We start from the raw sequence: 22123 nt of genomic DNA on the forward strand, positions 1-22123 counted from the left end.
TTCTCTCCTGATTTCTAATATCGCCAATTTTTATACACTATAAATTATTTTCTGGGAAAATGTGATGAAATTTTTTTGCAAGATAAAATAAAGTCAACAGGTGGGAACAAACCAAGTGTCCCGTCAGTGGAAGAATGAGCAAAATGTTACATATCCATAAATGGAATATTACTCAGCCATAAAGGGGGTTGAAGTACTGATATGTGCTACAAGGAAGATGAATCTCATAAACCTAATGCTGGGCCAGGGATGTAGCTCAGTGGTAGATCTCTTGCCTCCCTCACACCGGGCTCTGGATTTGATCCCAGCAGGTTTCACAGGTTCAGCTGTTCCAATGCTCTGGGCCAGAGGTGAGGCAGAACATCATGGTAGAAGGGCTTGGTGGAGGAATTGGCTCACCTTGTGGCAGCTGGGAAGCAGAGGTTTTGCTTTTGGAAACCAGAAAGATGTTGAAAGAGCTCATGCTCTTATCTGACAGTATGGCGTGTGTGAAAATGCAACCAATCCAAAAGTGTGCTTATCCCATCTCTGCAAAGTTTGAAGGCCACTCTGCCTTACTGAGACTATTCCCAGAGCCCCATTTATAATTATACCCTGTTCTGTGCTCCAGACCTTGTGCTTGGTCCTGGAAGCATAGAAGAAAACAAGACCTGGTATCTGCCCCTAGGTAGCTCTCAGTCTAGTGGAGCAGACTGGCCATTATACAGAAAGTTAGAAATGAGCAATACTATTATAATGGTATCTAAATTTACAAAAATAAGTAAAGGGGGATCTAATCTAGCTTAGGCAAGGAAGGCATTTTTGAGAAGTAACTTGAGACCCGAAGGACTAATAAATATAATTGGCTGGGAGAAGGTTGGGAGCTGACGCTCTGAAGGATAACACTGGGAATAGCATATGCAAAGTCCCTGTGGAAGGAAGGGGCTTTGGCCTGCTTGGGGAACAAATTGGGATTGTATGATTGCTATGGGAGAATGAACAGGAGAAGAACATAAGTAGAGCAGGAAAATTCATTGGGAAACTCGGGTGTTTGCCTAAGGTCAGTTAGCTGGTGAAAGGGCAAGCCAGCACTCAAACCTAGATCTGTACATGCTCTTCATCTCTCAGCATTTATCAAACAATATTTGGTAATATTAACTGGTAACATTTAAAAGATCTTTAAATGACTCATTTTCTTCCAGATGGCTTCTTCATCTTTTTTTTTTTTTTTTAATATTTACTTTTTAGTTCTAAGTGGACACAGTACCTTTATTTTTATGTGGTGCTGAGGATCCAACCCAATGCCTCACACATGCACTCTTCCTCTGAGCCACAACCCTAGGTTGTGGCTCAGAGGAAGAGTGCTTGCCTAGCATGTGTTTTATTATTATCAGCCAAATATCGGAAGTACTTATTTGAATGAACCATAAGAAACTTGGGATTTTGCCTGCCTTTAGCTTCAGCCTTGCCAAAAATGTAATTTCTTTAATTCTTATTGTTACATTCTTGTCTAATCTGCTCAAGTCTGTGCTGTGCCTTTGCCCCTCCACCCACCCACTCCCAATGACATTTTAGGGATCTTTAAAGAAAATATTATGAAATGTTTCCTCTTGATTAGGGTCTTTGTGTTTTTATTTGCAGAACGAGCTATTTTTATACCATTAAATCCTTTGTTAGAAATGTACAATTGTAGCTGTGTCACTTTCACTTAAAAAGAAAAATCATTCAGCAGGTTTTTTTCTTTTATTGTTGTTGTTGTTCAGTTTTCGTCCTGGGAGGAACCCAAGGCTTCTGGCCTGCTAGGCAAGCAGTCTGCTACTGAGCTGTGTCCCCAGGCCACCAGGGCTCTCCATAGAAAACAATTTAGTTGCTCACAATTTCTACCTTCTAGGAACTTGTGTGTTCAGAAGTATTTAAATTCCGTAGTTCCATAAAGCTACTAATGATAGAGAGACATTGTGCACTGAGGGATATAAGCAATAGGCTTTACACATCCTTGATTCATATGAATTCTCTGTGACAGGGTGGTAGGATAATTTTTATTTTACATCTGAGCCTTAAAGGGACTGATTTTTCCAAGGCACTCCTGTGTGGGAAGTGGTGAAGCCGAGACTTCAGGTCAGTTCAGATGCTCTCGAGGATCCCTGCTTTTCGGCACCCTGTAATTCTAGTTTCATGCATGAATTCATTTTAGGCAGTCAATTAGGGGCCACTTCAAATGCTGAGAATCTGTGTAACAGAGGGGATGAACTAGAAGTGAGTGATGTAATCAAGTATTTTCTTACAAACTGAAGGTTTGTTCCAGAGACAAGGTATAGAAAAAATGGAAGCCGGTTGTTAAATTTCTGTTCTACATATACACCATGGAATATTATTCAGCATTAAAAGAGAATAAAGTTATGGCATTTGCAGGTAAATGGATGGAGCTGGGGAATGTCATGCTAAGCAAAGTAAGCCAATTCCAAAAAACCAAAGGCTAAATGTTCTCTCTGGTAAGTGGATGCTGATCCATAATGGGGCAGGGGACACGGGAAGGACGGAGGAACTTTGGATTGGGCAAAGGGAATGGGAGGAGGGGAGAGGGCATGGGGGTAGGAAAGATGGTGGAGGATGTCATTACCCTACGCACATGTATGATTGCACAAATGGTGTGACTCTACATCATGTACAACCAGAGAGATGAAAAGTTGTGTTCTGTTTGTGTACAATGAATTGAAATGTGTTCTGCTGTCATGTATAAGTGATTAGAAAAAATATAACAAAATAAATTTTATTAGTTACTCCTTTCCAGTCAACTTTTTTCACTCAAAGCTTCCCTCTGAGCTTGCTTGCTTGCTTGCTTGCTTTATTTATTTATTGGTTCCTGGGATTGAACCCAGGGGTGCTTAACCAGTGAGCCATATCCCCAACCCTTTCAAATGTATTGAGAGAGTGTCTCACTGAGTTGCTTAGGGCCTCACTAAGATGCTGAGGCTGACTTTGAACTTGTAGTCCTCCTGTCTCAGCCTCCTGAGCTACTAGGATTACAGGCGTGTGCCACTGTGCCCATCCTGAGTTTACTTTTAAAGGAATGTTAGAAAAATCAATAAATGACACCTAACAGGTTAAATGGAAATGAAATCCAAATACAGTGGCAGTTTGAATGATGACTTTGTATTTACAGCAGTGATTCTCATACTTTAGCATATATCTACTATAGTAAAGCAGGGCTACAGTAAAGCCCAGATCACTGAACCTCAGCTGTAGGCTTTCTGACTCGGGGAGTCTGGGGCTGGCCTAAGAATTTACATTTTTGACAAGTGTGTATAAGGGTTTTCCAGAGAAACAATAACATTTCGTTGTAAGAATCGGTCCACGTAACTAGGGAGGCCAAGAAGTCCTAAAATGTGCCACGTGAAAGCTAGAAAACCAGGAAAGCCATTGGTGTCATTTAGTCTGTGTCTGAGGACAAAGAAGTCAGGTAGTCGCTGGTGTAAGACCTATTCTGAGCTCAAAGATATGAGAACCCTGAGAGTTGATGTGTGAGGGCAGGAGAAGATAGAAGCTCCAAGCTGAGATAGTCTCTTTAGTCTTGATCATGTAGTCAGGCCTTCAATGAATTGGATGATGCCTGCCTACTTTGGCTAGGGAAGTCTTCTTTATGAAGTCTAATTTATGCTAATCTTTTCCAGAAACCCACCCAGAAGTGTTTTAGTGCTTAGTTAAGCATCTCTTAACTTTATGTGCCAACTTGACTAAGCTAACTCTCACGTTAGATAATGGCTACTGGTCTAGGGATCACACTGTGAGAACCACCAGTAGGTAATAATATATAGAGCCACTAGACAATATTGATTGCTAATGGAATTAGGGGAGCTGGAAGCTAGTCCCTGAGAAAGCCATTTCCTAGTCTCAGACCACATTCATAACTCAAAAGCAGAATGAGATCTAGTATTCACCAGTATGCAGCACCTTCATGGACTCTACGGAGCCATCTGTACTATTGAGTGGACAGAGGAAACACCTATCTCCGCCTCCCTTACCATATACACAATAGTACCTGACTTAGGTATGCATAATGCACACACTGTTAGCTCTGTGATGACTAAATTCTTCCCTTCTGCTAGGTATATGGTATAGTCACCCACACTGCTGAATTGAGTCAAATGAGTAAATATAAATCTGGATTCACTTACTAAGTAACATATAAATTCAAGTTTGTACCTTATCAGAATTGTCCCTCCTCTGGAATGTTGCAGTGCCACAAGCTTGGCTAAGTTTCTCCCTCTCTCCTTGCAGTGACTGAGAATTAGCTGCAGTAACTACATGTGTAAGATTCCTGGTTGGCAGGAAATTAAATCAGAGGCCGGTTTAGTAAGCCTTAGGAATTCTTTCAGATTTGATGTGTCCAGACTTGTCCTGGAATATGAAATACTGGGTTTGACAAGATCTGTGGGTTCCCTGTGCATGTGTTTTTAAAAATGTTTCTCAAAATACAATTAAGAAAATATTCCTTTGAAATGCTGAAATTAACCTTTGGTGTGGTGGTAAAGATGCTGACAGACTCTTCTAAGTAGAAATAAAACAAAGCAGCCTTCAGACTTTCTGACATTACAATAACATTATTAACTTGTGTGTAGACAAACATCCTTGGTCCTATTTAAAGTAATCATTAAGTTTTTTCAGAGCTATACTTAAGACAACTACTTTTTAATCACACTGCTCTAATTAAAGTATTACTGCAAAGTTAAAGTGCCATGTTCCAATTCTTAGATTCTATTTTGGCTTAGTTTGGGGAGAAATTCAAAGAAATATAACTGAACACAGCATTTTTAATTAATTCTGAAGAGGGGGAAATTCTGGAGCCAAGTGTGATAATGAACCTCAAAAAGTCATGAGAAGCTGGTGCGGTGGCGCACGCCTGCTTCTAGCCACTTGGGAGGCTGAGGCAAGGAGGATCCCGAGTTCAAATTCAGCCGCAGCAAAAGCAACTCAGTGAGACCCTATCTCTAAATAAAATACAAAATAGGGCTGGGCATGTGGCTCAGTGGTCAGTGGTTGAGTGCCCTGAGTTCAATCCCCAGTAACAACAACAACAACAACAAAAGTCATGAGAAAAGGGCTGAAGATGTAGAGTGCATGCTCACCTAGCATGTGCAAGGCCATGGGCTTGATTGCCCCACAAAAACTTTTTTGAATTTATTATTTAACTTAGTTTTTAAAAATTAAGGAGCATCTTCATTAAAAATACTTCTTCCTTTGTATGTGTCTGAGGAAGAGAGAAGTTTTGTGATTCCCAGGGAAGCATTTGAGACTCTTCTTGTGTTGGTTGTGCTTTCCTCTGGGTGTGGGATGAGTGTGTCTGGAGTCGGCAGGCCAGTTCTGGAGTCCTAGTGCTGCCAGGTAGTAGATAAGCCCCAACACCATCACTTATCTTTGAAGCTTGAGTTTTCACATCTGTGAAGTCGGGCTAACCATATTAACCATCACATGTGGCTGACGGTGCCTGGCTTGGTAATCTGTGCTGCTTGCTACCAACCTGACAAGTTGCAGGCCTTATTTATTTTCTTTTCACGAGAGAAGTCCAAGAAACAAAAATGGGTAAGAATCAGCTGTCACCTACCTAGTACAGTTTTCAGGTTTATTTTATTTTGGCCTCTGAAATAAAAGATAAACTTGTAATCATGGTTATTTTAAACTTGTAGTATAATTATTAAAGTGTCAAGGTATGTTAAGGTGCTTATGAAACTAAAGATTAGGAAAAGAAATAAGATCCAATGGCTATAAGCTTTTCCTTTCTAACAGCTGTTTTTCCATACTCCATTGATCTGCAAGGAATTTTTTTCCCCCAGCTTAAGTCTTAAGATAATCATTTTTTTTTTCAATTACTTTCCTTACTCAAATTAAGTTCCTAGCTTCTTTAGTACTTCCTGGCTCTCACTCTGCTTCTTGATGTTCCTGAATGGTTTTAGTTTTCTTTGTTTTTCCACTTTTCTGGACCAGTCCTCCAATTTAATTCTTTTAGTTGAGTGAGTTGCTTCCTTGTTACAAATCCCTTACAGCTCATCCCTCTAAGGGAGCCTCAAATAGGGTGTCAGCTAAGGAGATGACGCGTGGTGACCTTGTTTGGAGTCTTATTTGAACAAACCAACGGTAATGACACTTTTGAGATGACAAAAAAATTGGAATATGGACTGAGTTCTTGATAAGAAATTATAACATTTATTAGGCTTGAGAATGAATGACATTGTTAAAAATGGATTTCCTCATCAGTTGTAGATGTACACAGAAGTTCTTAGAGGTAAGAAGACCATTTATGGTTTTCCTTTAAGATATTCCAGCAAAAACAAGACAGGAAGGAATATCTGAAAAATATTGGCAAAATATTGATGATCGTTGCAGCTCACTGATGGGTACATTTTATATTCTCTTCACTCTTCTATGTGTTTGAAGTTTTCCATAATAAAAGACTTAAAAATTAGAACAAAAATGCATATGGAATTTCAGTATCCTAGGAGGTATTTCCAAAAGTTTCTGGAATGATGGCAGGGGGAAATGTTCACATCTTAGAGTATAAGGCAGGGAGTCTTTGACAGGTGGCTTTGAAAAAAAAAGTTTTAAGCTGGGCATTGTGCACACCTATAATCCCAGTGGCTGGGGAGGCTGAGGCAAGAGGATTGAACGTTCAAGGCCAGCCTCAGCAATTTAGTGAGATCCTATCTCACAAATAAAAAGGTCTGGAGATTTAGGAAAGAGGCTCTGGGTTCAACTCCCAGTTTAAAAAAAAAAAAAGCTAAAAATATAAGTATAAGCCTTTGGTCAAAGACATAACTGTAAAAGACTACTCACAACGATAATGTATTCCTTAGGCCACCTTTGGGGCTGTCTTTCTACTTTTTTTGCCTAAGTCACCCAGGAACTCGGGGAAAACAGTTATATTACTGGACCTGTACAGAGATGATCAGCATGTCAAGTGAACCTGGGAATAAACAGGGTTAGTCAGATGCTGAGAGAGGAGGTAGAGAATGCCAAGTCTAGGCTGGGCCAATGCATTTGGAAAGGCTAAAGGAAAAATTTTACAAAGGCCTTAAAGAGGAGAATAGCAAAGGAGGAGAGACCTAGGACTTGGGGCTGTTCTATAATATTAATAGGAAACTCCTCCAAGTAGGAAATAAAGAATCCAGAGGATTCCCACCCCAACATCATTGTTAGTTCTCATTTTTCATGATGATTATTCCTGTGAACCTCTGGGCACAACATTTTTGCCAGCCAATCAATGCATGACCTTGTTTTATGGGTGTTGTTTAAAGACACGTTGTTTAATATATATTGTTGATTCATTAACATTGAATTCACAGCCAACAGTCCTATAACTCAGGTCTGTAGGAAGCTTTATTTAATTCCCATATTTTGTCCTTAAGACTCTTTGCATTTAGGAATGCAAGACAGCGCTTCAGCTACATGCTTGGGGGCTATTTTAAACATCAACAAAAGGGACAGAAGTGCAAAAAACAGTGGCATAGAAAAGGACATTTGTAAGAGCTGAAACAAAGTAGAACATGACCTTCTTTGCCATCAGCTGAGAATGTATGTGGAATGACTCCAAAGTTTGGATGCTCTGCACACTATTGATTTTGTGAGGGTTACAAATCATCTTAGTAGTTGAATTTGCAAATATAGAATCTATAATGATCTGTACTTTTCCACTTGTGTGTTTTTTAAAAATATTTATTTTAGTTGTAGATGAACACAATACCTTCATTTAATTTTTTTAATGTGGTGCTGAGGATTGCACCCAGTGCCTTACACATTTGAAGTAAATGCTCTACCCCTGAGCTATAACCCCAGCCCATTTATGTATTTTTTTTAATTGAGAAATATTATTAGTATCTTTAACTAGCCTACTTGGGGAGCTTACTGATAAATATTGAATGTTTTCCCCAAATATTTGTCACCTTTTTATGAATTGTCTATCTGTTGTTATGGTCTAGCAGGTTTATTCTAAACTTTAAAAATCAAAGGCAACAGCCATTTAGGATTTCCTGCACATGTTTGGTGTGGTGATCCTTTTTCTGTGTGTATGCACTGAGGTTCTTAATTACATAGTCAACACCAACTTTCACTTGTACAATTTTCTTTTTCCCTTGAACTTTGAAAACTCAAGGATAATGATCTTTAGCTGGAAAGATCAAACACATGCAGATAAAAGTGGTAAATGCCTAAGTGACAAAACTCAGAGGTACTTAAACTGAGTTTAAGTATTCAGGGCCCCTTTCATCATATCTAAGGACGTTTAATTCTTGCAGAGGTGATCAGTTTGAAAATATTTTGCAGACTGTTAAAAACATAAGGGTGTTTTGGTTTTTGATTTGTCGACTTTCTGTTGAGGATCTTGGAGGATGGGAGAAAGGCCAAAAAGGACTTGAAAGGACAAGTAGGTGTTTTTCACAGCTTTAAAACACATTTTCTGAAGGAGAAAATGATATGTTTTTTTTTTTCCTAATTATGGTCCTAAAAGCTTTAAGGTAATTTCCTGGCAAGATCTTCGTCTTTTTACATTAACTACAACATGGTTCTACAGTGAGCCCCGTCTGATCTTTGTGATCCTCTTTGCACATACTGTGATCCAGCTAGAAGCACATACCTTCCTGCAGGCCAGGGCTTCCACGTGTCTGGAACTTTCCTAAGGCATTTTTATCTCATGTTGTAGTTACTTGCACATGTGTCATCTTTCTGGCCCAGAAGAGCTGCGGTCTTGCTCCTCTTCTCTCTCCTAGACCTAGTCTTCTAGGCCAAGTACCCCACCCTGGGCTAGACTCCCAGCCCCTTCAGTGCCTTCCAGAGGATAGGTTTTCAACCTTTTCTGTCCTGGAACAAAATGAGTGGAAAGAAGAAGGGATGATTTGTGGTGACTGCATAAAGAGGCATGATGAAGAAAACAAGCCTTTCCCAAACTGACCTCATTTCCTTTTTAAATCACCTGATGATTGTACTTCTTGAAGAGAGAGTTTGGGCAATGCCACTGTTAGCAACTATCAGAACAAAACCAGAAGTATAAGTTGGAAAGACATAAGGAGATACATAGTTCCGCTACAGGTTGACAAAGCTTGTGGCTTGGTGCCAGTCACTTGCCTCACCAGGACCACTCCAGTGCTTCTCCACGAAGGTGTCCTTAAGGAAGAGGTTCATACTGTTTTTACAGGGTGTAGAGAGGTAAAGGCACGAGGACTATGGGCAGGATGAAGGGAGGCTTTGGAAACACAGGTGGGAGTCTTTGAAGTCTTACGTTTTCAAATCAAGTGGATCCACTTTCTATTCTTTAACATATTCATGTATTATACAGAAATTTTAAATTGTCATCAAATAGCTTCTACCAAATGACACAGCATCAAAGTGGCCTTTGAAAAAGAAAGGTGGGTCAAATTTGTATCTGTCCTAGTTTTGGGAGGGAAGCTAACCAATTGGATGTCAGAAATCAAAATAGAACAAGGCCACAATTGCTGGAGGCAATTTGTGGGAAAACAAAACAAAACAAAACAAAACAAACCCAATACAATTAAGCTCTACTGAATGCGGCTTCTTAGATTGGGGTGGGGGAAAGTTTCTTGTCTATAGAAGGGGAGACCTGGATCAATAGCAGCTCTTGTTAAAGATTTAAGGTGTTAGCCAACCATCTGAGTTGTTGGCGGACTTCAGTAGCACTAATGGCACAGTGCTGAGAACAGAGGAGGGTGGAGATAATCGTCCTGTTGTTCTCTGCTTTGGTTTGGCTGCCTCCAAGGGCTTGTTTTCAAACAAGCTCTACATTTTAAGAGGGCAAACCAGGAAAGTAAATGGACTAGAAACCATGCCTTACCGGGAATAGCTGAAAGGCTTTTGAAAGAGGGAAACATAATTCTCAGCTTCAAGGGAGCAGAATTGGAACTTTTGGATAGACCAAAGGAGAACATGATTTTCTATGTCAGTAATTCAAGATTTTTCCTATCTGTACACACCCAAAATGGGGATTGTATATATGCTACTAATTATTAGGAATTGCTATACAAATATCGTCACTCGGCTAATGGAACTTTTGGTCTTAAATCTTTAATGAAGGAAGGAATTAATAAATTTTTTTCAAAGAAATTGGGTCTAGTTTTGTCATTTTAATGTTTGGCTCATAATTGTAATTCACTAAACATTTGTTGAATGAATGCAAGAAAATTTGTAGACTATAGCCTGAAATAGCATAAAACCATCAAAAACAAAACAATACAGCATTTCCCCCCTTGGGAACATGTGCTTGGCACCTTAATGGAATAAGTACTGCTATTCATGTCTCAGAAACGGGAAACTGGGATCCATGGAGATTTGCAAATCACACTGATTGATATCTAGATTTTTAGATTTCTAATCTGTGATTTTTAGATTTCTAATCTTATATTGAGAATTTTTTTGTTAAGAGATGGAATCAAGCCTATCTTTTATAGATCTGTTTTGTAAGATCATTAAGAGAAGTAGATGAAATGTTATATCAGATTTTATTTTTACTTAATAGAAACTTTTGTTTTATATGTCACTGACTCTGTTGCCTAAGAGCTAATTCTGTTTTCCTTGTTCCTAATATGGCAACTTTGGGCTGGGGGTGAAGCTTTGTGGTAGAGCACAAGCATTAGGCCCTGGGTTTGATTCCTGGCACCACCAAAAAGAAACAAGTCTAATGTGGCAACTTTGTCTATATTTCTGTTCTTTGTCCTTTGTATTTGGTCTCAAATTGTGACTATTCCATTAACTGAAATTTCTGAATAGCCATTGTGTAACTGGAGTGCTACTCTGTATCAGTTCTAGATGCATTGTGCTTGAGAATAATTGTGATGTTTTATTTCTGGTGAGACTTCCCTCACTGCCACTAATAAGATGATGTTACTGAAAAGGTAAGCCATGGATAAACCTCATAAATACAATGCATATTTTAAACATTTTTTTAAAAATTTCAGGATCACATGATTATGTGTATCTATATTTAAAAAAAGAAACAGTAGTTTCTTATTCTTGGGCTTTAGGTGAAAAGCATCAATGACATTCAACCCAGAATTGTAATTTATGTATGCTTTCCCAGGAGACATTTCTCATATATATATAAAATACACATATACATATATATTATATGTATGTGTGTGTAGTATACATATATATGTGCACGTGCACACACACATACACAAAATCAGAATCTCAAATTGCTTCATGGTCTAGAAATGTCTTGGGACCACTGGCCCAGCAAATTTGATTGAGTGGTTTGTTTGATCCATGGTGACTTTGTATGTTCCTGTAGTGTAGAAGATTGCAGACCTTTTTTAACTTAAAGTGGTGCACAGGTCTTGAATTTAAAACTGTCTAGCAGGGAAAAAATGCAGTCTTTTGGGAGGGGGTGCGAGGAGAGAAAGAAAACACACCAGAGTTAAGCACTTTGCACTCTTATTTTTCCCTTGTGAGATAAGCTGTATTATTCCAATATTGAAGATCTGGGTAGGAGGGGACAAAAAAGCTCAAACATTAAGTAATTTGATTGCAGCTGCAGACTAGTTGGGTATGAGGTAGAAATGATCCTTTGTGAGAATAACTTATGTTTCTGTTCACAATATGTTAGTAAGCATTTTAACATGCATTATCTTATTTACTCTGACCACATTTAAGACTTAGAGGTTTAAAAATCAGTCTCCCAAGACTGTCTTTAGACCAAGGGCAAAACCTGATGTTCCTCCTTCCAGTCATTTATGTATATTTGCTTAATATATTTGATATATTTGCCTAATATCAATCTTCAACCTATATCCATTTTTCAACTTTATAAACCAAGTATTCCTCATCTAAAAATCTTCATAAACATGTTTAATGTCTGCATAATAATTTAATGTTAAGCTCCAGAAGTTTTGCTATACTAACGGTAGAATGTATTTGTTTCTAAGTCTATGGATTGTTGTGGTTTTTTTTTTTAACATTGTTTTCTTACTTTGTATTACTAGATGAAAAATTATAGGGCTAAAAGTAAGATTTAAAAATTATAACCACTTTAAAAACTCATGATACATTTTCACAAATTGATTTCTTTAAAAAAAAAAAAAAAAAAAAAGGCAGTGTGAGTGCCTGTACACCTAGTCTCTGAGGGCCCTTCTCTCTCTCTGCTGCAGGGATTCATCTAGGACCAGCTAAGCCCTGTGGGTTTTGAGAGGCCTGTAGTGCTGTGTGTCTTCTTAATACCCTGCTGTCTCCACCTGCCTCACCCAGGACTTGAGACCTCCCTGCCTCCCCTCAGTTGTTTTGACTCTGTCTACTTTTTGTTCTTTCACGGATGTCCCCTCAGTATGTTATGGTACTTTTATCATTTTTCATTTTATTCATGTTTCTCTCATGTAGACTCTTTATAAGAGATATGCCTCTTTGATTGGATTTTTAAAGATACTCTTGGGATTTGTTAGGTTTTTCTATTTAATACTGTCATTGTTACTGAAGTCTTTTGTATTAGTTTTTTCAAACAAATATTGAGTTTTTTTCTCATTTGGATATGTTTCATTTGCTTTAATCACTCAAGGCTTGCACTTATCTTCTCACCTTCACCAGCTCTCATAAAGTTGAATGTGGAGGATGGCTGCATTCATTAATTCTATACTTTTTCTACTCCAAGGCTTTTTATTGTTTTCAAAAGGGCTTATGTTTCTTTAAAACAGTAACTATTTACTAGAACAGTGATTTGGTTTTTTTACTCCCCTCCTTCCACATATTGGGGTTTGTTTGTACAAATGCTTATTGTTTCTATAATGGTTTTGTTTAATCGATATTTGAAGTATAGTCTGCCATTACTACTTTGCAGAATTTATTCTTTGGCCTAATATTTGTGTGGAGTGTGTGTGTGTGTGTGTGTGTGTGTGTGTGTGTGTGTGCGCGTGCACACATGTGAAAAAAAAGTTACCTCTGTAACTATGAATTGGGCTTGACTTTTCAAGTCTATACGTATATTTTCACTACTGTGAAAAGATGGTGTCGTCAGCATGCCCTGGTAGGAAGCCTTTACTCACTTTCTTAGCATGACAATCTTGCTGTCTGGCTGCACTGTTGCCCAGTGGGCCCAGCTGGGTGTACAGCCTTCCTGTAATATAGAAATCAGGACACAGGTCCCTTATAAGCTCAATCTGTCACCTCCATCCTGTCTGAGGTGCTCTTACCAGCAAGTTAATCCGTTAGAGGCTCTTTCATCATTATGAAAGACAGAAACAATTTTCTTAATGCTGTTGATAAAATCTGGATGCATTCTGCTTAATACTATTTACTATGGAAACAGCATTGGAGCCTTATTTTCTGTTTTGAAACCACCTGCCTCCATTAACTTAAATTAATTGTTGTATATACCACACATTTGAAAATTTGTATTTTTGTGAGGTTTTAGGATATATTAGTGACTAAATTATGTTGGCTTTTCATGTGAGTTTAATGAAGTTATTTAAGATCTTTTATAGTGTGATTAATGTCTCTAAATTTGTTTTTTTTTTTTTTACAATGGAGGGCCATGGGTATATTTCTGGATATATATTTCAAGGATATATTTCTGTTTTTAAAAATTATTTCCTTACTATATATTATTAGAGGTAAAAAGAAGGGTCAAAAGTTTTACAAACATTTTTAAGGAAAAACCAAAAACACTGTAAATACCCTTGATGTATTTTGCCAAATTTCTACCTTAAGGAAAAAAAAAATGACCAATTTGTAGCTCTATCCAAGTGTGTGCGTGCCTATCTACCTGAAAACCTTGTCTCTGGGTGAGATGGGGGTTCTGCACAGTGTCCAGGGCCAGCCCCACTGTGGATTGTTTTGTGTGACAAGGTGGTGTCATGTCTTCTCACAAGAAAAAGCATTGTTTCCAAAGCAAACAGTGATACTTAATACAGCTATGTATATGCCAGAAAGAACGTTCTGTAGAGATTGTTGATAGTTGCTAGAGGTTGTGATAGTGCAGAAGTTACATAGTGTTCCTTTGGCAACACATGTTAATAGACTTGTTCTGATGTTGCAGTCCTTCTTAAATGAAATCCTGAACACCTACACGGGAAAAATATAATAATAAAATAAACAGTCTTCGCCAGGAACATAGTGTTTGTTAAGATTTAGCTAAGTGGATCACATGTTACTACTGAACAAGGCAGATTATTTTTTTTTTCTTTTTTAATAGGGAAGGAAGCAGCCATGTTTCTTTCTTCCTTTTTTTTTTTTTTTTTGTACCAGGGATTGAACCCAGGGGCACTTAACTAATGAACCACATCCCAAGCCCTTGTTTTAATATTTTATTTAGAGAAAGGGTCTCACTGAGTTGCTTAGTACCTTACTAAGTTGTTGAGTCTGGCTTTGAACTCGTGATCATTTTGGCTCAGCCTCCTGAGGCATTGGGATTACAGGTGAGTGCCACCATGCCTGGCTCATGCTTCACTTTTAAATAAATATTTTTTGAAAGTGAACATATTTGGTCTGAAAACATGATTTAATGATAGAATGCTTGTCTGGAATGCATCGAGGCCCTGGGTTTCATCTCCAGTACTTCAGAAAGAAAGAAATTCTTAAAAATCATGACCAAGATATTTTTTTTGGGGGGGTGTGTAGACATATAAAAACCTCATATAAATTAACTTTTAGAGACTTAATTCAACTTTTCTGAATGAATGCCAGAAATGCAATTGGAGTATGGAGTCCATGCAGAAAAACTTACAACACAAAGTGGTATGTAATCCTTATTTATCAGAAAAATTAAAGGCAACTCATTTTGCTTAAAGGCAGTAGATAGATTATTCAGAGAGAAAAATTGGGTTTATAGAAAAATGAAGTTTGGTAAGGACTCAGAGTTTTGTTGTTTACCCTTGTCTTATAAATCAAGTCCTGAGTTTACCAAGCAATATTCCTCCCAGTTTACTTCTGGGTCTAAATTCAGAACAGCTTGGGAACATTGTGATTGGGCAGGTGGCAGCTGGGAGGTAATTCAGTTTAAAACAAGTTGAAACTGGAAAGTCAATGTTTTCCCTCCACTAATCCATCTTTAGCTTATATTTGTAAAAAACATTGATTAAAATATATAGATAGGGTTTTTTTATATGACAGCAGAATGCATCCCACAATTCTTATTATATATATAGAGCACAATTTTACATATCTCTGGTTGTATACATAGTATATTCACACCATTTGGATAATAATGATCACACATTCCACCATCATTAACAATCCCATGCATACCTAGGTTTTTTAAAGGGATATATTCTATTTCAAACAAATTTAATGTTAATCTTTTCTTTCTATTGGTATACATGTTTTAACTGAGAGGTGACAAAGGCCATTTCCGGCAGAGTGATTTTCTCCATCTTTCTGTCTTTATATTAGAAAGTATCAGATAAATTTCCTACAGATACAATGACGTAAGATTAGACTAAGTGGTAAATGTCTATAGAACCTACTTTTTCATACTTCATAATCTCTTCAAACATTACCACATCGCACGCACTAATCCAATCAAGCTTTCTTCTAGCATATTCTGAGAATCATGTTTGAGCTTGGGCAAGTTTTGACTACTGGCAGAGGCAGAAGAGAGTGTCAGGGTTTATGATGCTGCTGAGCTGCGGCAGAGTTCCTGTCACCATCAAAGGGTAGTCTTTATATTCGAAGAATAAAAAGATAATTTGTAAACATAGAGGGACTTGTATAATAAATTAAAGTGGCTGCCTTACCTGTCTCTAAATTTAATGAAACTTAGGATTTGTTTTTCTTTAAGCTAGAACTAAATGCCATTATCCCTGTGAGAAAGTGGTGAGTGTGGCAGGAACTAAGAAAGACATAGGCATTATTTTCTTTTTATTCTAAAGGAAATGTTAAAAGGTTTGACAGAGGTCTCTTTAAGTCAACACTCTCCACTGACTGATGGTTGCTTTGCGGATTCTGAGTGAAAAGACACACATTCTTTCACTGTGATAAGAGTGGCTGATGTTGGAAGGTCAGTCTTTCTACATTACAAGGGAGGCACATTTGAAAAGGTTTACCACTGGAGTGGTGTACTACAGATGAACACTGCATTTCTTATTCTTGTAGTTGCAGTTAGCTTTAATTAGAGGCGCGCGAAGCCGACAACCAGGAGCTACATGGAGGAGCCAGGCAGGGGATTAGTGGTCTGTGCCCACCTGCTGCAGCTCCCGGGCTTCCAAGATGTGGCTAGGGTAGCCTGCGCTTATCTTCGCGGTGGGAGGAGTCTTGTCCTGCAGAAGTCACTCATGCCTCATTAGCATCACGTGGCCTCTGTTCTCTAGCTGGAAGGGTTTGAAAGGCCCACCTCAGTCCCACTCCCCTTTTCAGAAGGGCGACCCACATTATGCACCTGTAACATTCCAGGAAGGCTGAGGAGCAGGCGGTTGGTGATTGGGCAGGGTGCCAGCTATCTGCTGAAATACCAGAGCTTGCGCTCTGTTCACTACTGAGGTTTGAGAGAACAGTTCCTTGGTGTACTTTACCGCTTGATCCAGTTGACTGGGGTGCTCTGGAAAAACGGTCTCAACACCCCACCCTGTCCTCCCTAGATTGAAATATGGCATTTAATGATTGTGAATATTGAAATAAGCAACCATACTAATATTCTCAACAGGAAAGAAGACCTTGTAATGCCTTATTAAAATATATATACTTAAGACTTTAAGTATATATATTTTTAATTGAAACCCCTGTTGATTCTGTCTTCATATTCCCAGTGGAACTTGACTAAAGTAATTGTTTTTTTCCCATTAGGAAAAATCAGATACATGTCAGATTATTTTGAATTATTTCAGGCTATGGGAAAGAAGAAAGAGGGACCTTGTCTTTCTTGTAAACATTGTATTCCCTGTACCTAAACATGGGGCAGGTGTTTGGTAAACAGTTGTTGAATGGATTTTCTTACTATGAATACAGATTCTCATCTCTAGAGTAAATGCCTATCCTTCAAGTTGACATTTTTATTTAAGGCACTACTTCTCAAAATGTGGTCCCTTGATCAGAAGGAGCATCACCTGGAAACTTGTTAGGATTGTAAATTCCAGGGTTTTACCCCAAATCTACTGAATCGGAAATTGAGTATAGGGCCCAGAAATCTGTTTGAATAAGCCCAACAGGTGATTTTGATTTTTACTAACATTTAATAACCATTGGTTTTAGACATGAGAAGTAGGATTTTTGAATTTTTTTTAATTGGCAAATAGTAATATAGTTCATAGTTATGGGGAACAGTATGATATTTTAGTACATTTATGGAGTAAACATAAATGATTAAGATAACTGGAATATCACCACAGACATTTGTATTCAAAATGCTCACTACCAACTATTTTGAAGTAGCCAGTTGTCAACTGTAGTTACCTTATGGTGGTGTAGAACATTAGGATTCTTCCTCCTATCCAACTGCTACCCTGTACCCGTTAATCATCCTTTTTTTTTTTTTTAAAGAGAGAGAGAGAGAGAGAATTTTTTAGTTTTCGGCATCTTTGTATGTGGTGCTGAGGATCCAACCTCGGCCCGCACGCATGCCAGGTGAGCGCGCTACCGCTTGAGCCACATCCCCAGCCCCGTTAATCATCCTTTCTTCATCTTTCCTTCTTTTCCCAGGTTCTGATAACTACTCACAAGGTAGTACTATTTGTATGAGATCAACTTTTAGCTCCCACATATGAGATTTAGTATTCCTGTTTCTATGCCAGATATATTTCTGCAACGTAATGCCCTTACATCCATGTTGCTGCAAGTGACAGAATTTCATACTTTTTTCTAGTTGAATAATATTCCATTGTGTCAATATACCACATTTTCTTTATCCTTTCCTCTGTCAATGAACACCTAATTTGTTTCCATATTTTGGCTAATGTGAACAGTGATGCAATAAACATATTTTTTATTTGTTTGGGGTCCCGAAACTGACCCCAGAGGTACTTTACCACTGAGCTACATACCAAGTTCTTTTTGTTATTTTGACACAGGATCACACTGAGTTGCTGAATATCTCACTAAGTTGCCAAGGCTGCCCTCGAACTTGTGATTCTTCTACTTCAGCCTCCCGAGTTCCTGGAAATACAGGAGAGCATCACTGTTCCTGGCTTGTAATAAATAAGTGAGTACATATGTTTGAAAGAGTGCATATGTTTTTAATGGTGCTTTTTATTAGAGCAAAGCTGTTGACATTTGAACTTTGGGGATAAGACCACACTGAAGCTCACAGTGGCATCCTCCAAAGCTCTTGTCAGAGCACTGATTGTCAATTGTTTACCTTATTCACACTTTGTGCCCTCACTCGGAGCACAGTGGGGCCTTCCACCTCCTCCTCAACACTGAGAGATACAGATCACTCCTTCCTGAGCTGATAGGTTGTTTGGCACAGCTGAGTTTAATAGTGATCCCGAGAGAGAGGCAATTATTTTTTGACCTGATCACCAAAAGTGTTTTAAAAGACATTGAACTTTTCATTTCATTTTTTTTGCTTTAAACAAAGCTGGAAAGTCCTACTTCACGTACTTTATATATATCTAGATAATGAGTAAGGAAGTATATTGGGACAACTAAATGTCCCTTACTCCTTATCACTTTCTCCAGTGTGACTTTTTTTTTTTTGCCTTTGCCAAACTTTAAAGGATTAAAAACCTATATATATTAGTAGCATAGTTAAATGTTTCATTTCTGATTAATCCTAAAAGAGAAAATTCTCCCCCTCCCCAAGCCTTGTATACCACATTTTAAAAATTAATCAATTTTACCTGCCTGTAACAGCACCACAGTTTAGGAATATATCTCACCATTGACTTTTTAAAAAATAGCTGAAAAACGGAAATAAAAATACATACTTGGGTTTATATTATACATTGTTATAGCATCAATTTAAATTCTTAAGGAAAAATCAAGTATGAAAATAGAAAATAAAATTCCCATTACCAAGCTTTACCATTTCAAGAAATTGTACTTAGATGTTTATGGGACAGATTATTTCAGACCCTACCAGTTCTTGTAGAAAATGAAAACAACCATTTCCTCCCACCTCTATTAATATCTTGATTTTTATTTGAGATGCAGGCCCAAGCTAAGCCAAAAATCCCATCTTAAGATGACAAACCCATGCAAGGGTTAGGGACTGGGAGCAGGGGACCCTCACACCATATACTCTTAGGACTTAATAACTTGTCTAGAGTTGAAAAGAGGAGAAGTTGACTACATGCAGGTTTGTACATAAGACATTAAAAAAAAAAACTAGAATCATGTTCTACATGCGAGCCTTAAGAAATATGGTTTAATGAGGCAAAATTAAACACAATGTGTCTGGAGGAATGAGTCTAGTCACTGGGGAGGTGTTCTGGTTGAGGGCTGGTATTACACCATGCACTGTCCCCCAGGTTATGCCCATCCCACCCTGGGTCTGCTGGTTATTAGCTTGGTAACCATGTTAGTTTCTTATCACTAAGAAAAGAACAAGAACCATTTAGAAAAGATTTGTTTTGGTTCCTGGTTTCAGAGGTCTTAGCCCATGGCCGACTGACTCCATTGCAGAAACACCATGGTGGATGGTAGGAGAGCATAGTGCAGGAAAAGTACTCAGCTCATAACAGCCAGGAAGCCGGGTGACGGGCCAGGGACAGATACAGTTCACACAGCCCAGTGACCTCTTTCCTCCAGCCCTACCTGTGACTAGTCAGCACCACTTCTAAGTAAGTCCATTTAAATTGTTAATCCATAAAATGAGTTAATCACTGAGCTCAGAGCCTTCATAATCCAAGGTGAAAGGTCACCTCTGAACTTTGCCTAAACACATGAGGTTTTACAGGGTCAATCCACGTCTAAACGATAATAGTAACATAAGAAAAAGATGGTGTTCATCTGGGAGTCTTTGGCTGCAAGGAACAAAACTAGAGAATAAATTTTCAGGGCCGTGAAATACTCCTAAGAGTCTGTGATCCTCAGAAGAAAAAAGGAAAAAAAAAAAGCAAAAACAAAACCAAAAAAACCCAACCCATACTCAAGAATAGAAAAGCTCAAGGAAGCTGAAGGACTTGTCAGTTCCTGTTTCTCTCAGCTCCATTCTTGCCCAAAGACCAGCTCTTTTGTGCTGTCCAGAGAGAGACATCACAGATCCACTTGCATCTAGCATCTGACTTGCAGCTCCCCGGCCCCAATTTGAAAATTCCAGAGAAAAAGTGTCTTGATCAGCCTGTGGCTGATGGCTTTGCTTGTTCTGGAGTCCATGGCTGGGCAAGGTGTGTGTGTGGTGGGAGACAGTAGAGGAGCCTACTTTTGACCCTGTGGTCCAGTCATAAGATCTCAAAGAGGAGAAAGACTTGCAGAGAAGGCACAAAAGTATTCTACCTACACACATCATTAGCCTGTTGCTGTGCGTTTATTCATTAACCCCACACTCTGGGGGAGTTAACATCTTTGGCTCCAGGAAAATCTGGATGTTGGTCTTGAAAACCTCAAGCCAGACAGTGAATCAGAGGATTGTGGTTAATCTGCCCAGGTATCCACCACTCCCTGAGTCTGGCTGTCAGAGCCTGGTGCCTCTAGAGATGCCTGTCTTTGTCAGCACAGACCCTCTAAACAGCAGAGGCAACAAATGATCATGGAAGCTCTTGGTGAAATGCTTACATGGTACAAAATCCTTCTAAAGACACGCTAGAGCACCCTTTATTCTGAATGCCATTCTGACCAACTGCTGGAAGCCAGCAACTGAACGAAGAAAAATACATAGGTTGTTAGGTTTTAACGCTTTTCCCTTGTTAATTCATTCACCTACTCGGTTGTTGATTTTTAATGGGGACTGAATCTTAGTCCACAAACTAGGGGTGCAGAGAGTATTGCATTTTTCTGAGTTGACTTTTAATGTGGACTCTAACCTTCTAATTCTGTGGGATAGCACAAAGGATTTGTCTTGGTTGTTCCTGAGACACTTTTCCGTACCATCCAGGCACTCTGGGTCCTCTTCGTTCATACTGGTTCCTGCCATTTCTGGGCAGGCCATGCTTGAGGCCAGGGAGGATGCCTTGTCCAGCAAGGAGTCCAGTCTCCTTGCTATCTAGCCATTCTCTTGGGGCTCCTGCACATCTGGAGATGCAGCCAGAGAGCAGATGTGGCTCTGTTGCTCTGAGTTCTAGACTTTCTCTCTCCTAAGAATATCTTAGTTGGGGAATATTGTTCTCTTCTCAAACTCGATTCTCCTCAAGGAAGCCCTGAAGCAGAGAAGCCTACCTACATGAAAGAGGAAAATTCAGAGAGAGAGAAGCATTATTAAGAAAACCACCTACCTCAGAGTTAGTAGCTCTGCAAGTACCAGCTGCAGTCAGACAGTGAGATTTTTTTTAATCCCTTCCACTCATGATCTGCTTCCTCTGTGGCCACTCAGCTGCTGTCTCCCAGGGCCAGATTTCCCCTGTAAGGCCACAGCTACACTTCTTCGGGGCCACTGATAAGCAGGGGGTGTGCCTGCATTTTGGTGACTTTCCAGAGACTATTCCATAAGTGAAGGCTTCAAATTCCTAAGCATTTTCTATAAATTGGCAGTGAATTAATAAATATATGGGTAGAGGTTTTCTTTTCCCTCTTCTGGCAATGAGTAATTTAGTTTTGTTAGTAACCAAAGAAACTCAGCCCCCAGGCTCACCCACGCTCTGATCTTTTCCCCACAACATCTTCAGTGACTAGGTTCTTGGAGTTCATCCAATTTCAGTTACTTGCTTCTTGCTTTTATTTCAGATGTTGCCTTTCCCACAGCACAACTAATGTACTAAAATTGTATAAATACAAACTTTTTGAAAGGGAGATAAATAGGATTAAATGAAAGAGGCTCAGCAGGAGATGGCAAAGCCTGCACTCAACACTGACAATGTTTGGGCCACCATCGTGTTATGGAGGCTCTGCGAAGGCCTCTTCATCTGGAATTTCAGTACAGGGTGTACATAAAATATTTATAGAGCACACGTGCTTTGCCTCTGACAAAAGCTTGGGTTCAGGTGTATGCTGTTACTATGGATGTTACTATGTCTAAGCTGCTGAAGTACCTCTAAGAGTACTTGGGAGAAAGGAAAGCATCTGTTATTGGGTTGAGCTTGTAGTGACTGATACAGTTGTCTTGGTTCCTAGCCAAAAATAGTTATTATCAGAA

At 38.9% G+C, this 22123-nt stretch overlaps 1 protein-coding gene across 7 annotated transcripts in view; it reads left to right on the top strand.

Annotated features, from left to right (window-relative positions):
* Kank1 (KN motif and ankyrin repeat domains 1) overlaps window positions 1-22123 on the top strand; it is a 196710-nt gene that overhangs the window by 45771 nt on the left and 128816 nt on the right. For all 7 annotated transcript variants that reach the window (XM_078047572.1, XM_078047578.1, XM_078047573.1 and 4 more), the window contains one exon: window positions 17964-18094. The gene's annotated coding sequence lies outside the window, so the exon portion shown is untranslated. The remainder of the gene's footprint in view (window positions 1-17963; window positions 18095-22123) is intronic.

This window comes from Ictidomys tridecemlineatus, chromosome 4 (assembly GCF_052094955.1).
Source record: "Ictidomys tridecemlineatus isolate mIctTri1 chromosome 4, mIctTri1.hap1, whole genome shotgun sequence".
Classification (NCBI taxonomy): Eukaryota; Metazoa; Chordata; class Mammalia; order Rodentia; family Sciuridae; genus Ictidomys; species Ictidomys tridecemlineatus.